The sequence below is a fragment of the Suricata suricatta genome, unplaced genomic scaffold (genome assembly GCF_006229205.1).
Source record: "Suricata suricatta isolate VVHF042 unplaced genomic scaffold, meerkat_22Aug2017_6uvM2_HiC HiC_scaffold_8076, whole genome shotgun sequence".
Lineage (NCBI taxonomy): Eukaryota > Metazoa > Chordata > Mammalia > Carnivora > Herpestidae > Suricata > Suricata suricatta.
The window spans coordinates 1-1,183 of NW_021915418.1; the positions used below are offsets into that span (position 1 = coordinate 1).

The window sequence follows — 1,183 nt, forward strand, 5'->3', positions numbered from 1 at the left end:
ACCCCCTCAGCGCGAATGCCAGGGTGCCCGCCTTCTACAGGCCCACGGCCTACGGGACCCTGGTGCAGGAGGGAGGCACCCCCATCAGGTACGGGCCACATCGCCATCATGAGCCAGCCCAGAGAGGTGAGGGAGTTTCACGGGCACCACTACCTTCTGGAGCAGGCCATCACCGCCAGTTTTGCTTTGGTGAAAGAGTGGAAGGCTGACCACGCTGGAAACGTCATCTTCAGGAAAAGCACCAGGAATTTCAACGTGCCCATGTGCAAAGCCGCAGAAACCTCCGTGGTGGCGGTGGAAGAAATTGTGGATGTGGGGACCTTTGTCCCTGAAGACATCCACGTTCCTAACATTTATGTGGACCATGTGATTGAGGGAGAAAAATCGAGAAAAGAATTGAACGTCTAACTGTCAGGAAGGAGGAAGATGAAAAAGCCAACTCTGCAGATGACCCCAGGGCCCGAATCATCAAACAGTCAGCTCTGGAATTTGAGGACGGCATGTATGCCAATCTGGGCATAGGCATCCCGCTCTGGCCGGCAACTACATCAGCCCGGACATAACTGTTCATCTTCACAGTGAAAAGGGATCCTGGGCTTGGGTCCCTTCCCATCAAAAGATGAGGCAGATGCAGATCTCATCAATGCGGGCAAGCAGACGGCCACCGTTCTCCCTGGAGGCTGTTTTCTCTGCAGCGATGACTTATTCACCGTGGTTCGAGGGGGGCACCTCCACCTCACCATGCTGGGGGCCATGCAGGTTTCCGATACGGTGACCTGGATAACTGGGTGATGCCCGGGAAGAAGGTGAAGGGCATGGGGGGTGCCATGGATTTGGTGTCCAGTCCCAAGACCAGAGTGGTGGTCACCATGGAGTACTGCACCAAGGCCAACGAGCCCAAAATCTTGGAGAAGCGCACCATGCTGCTGCCCGGGAAGTGCTGTGTGGACCGAATCATCACTGACAAGGCCGTGTGCCCAAGAAGAAAGGCCTGATGCTGATCGAGCTCGGGGACGGGCTGACCGTGGATGACGTCAGAAAGAGCACAGGCAGCCCCTTTGCCGTGTCACCGAACCTCAGACCCAGGCAGCAGGTGGCAGCCTGACCCGGGCAAGGAAGCCCTGGTCACAGAGGGTGTGTTTCATTTTCACCTGCTGCGTTCTCACCCGGAGTGGGTGTGTCC

The 1,183-nt window shown here is 56.9% G+C and overlaps 1 pseudogene; it reads left to right on the plus strand.

The window, feature by feature from the left end:
* Window positions 1–5: 5 nt before the first annotated feature.
* LOC115285322 lies at window positions 6–1,120 on the plus strand (annotated as a pseudogene).
* The last annotated feature ends 63 nt before the right edge of the window (window positions 1,121–1,183 follow it).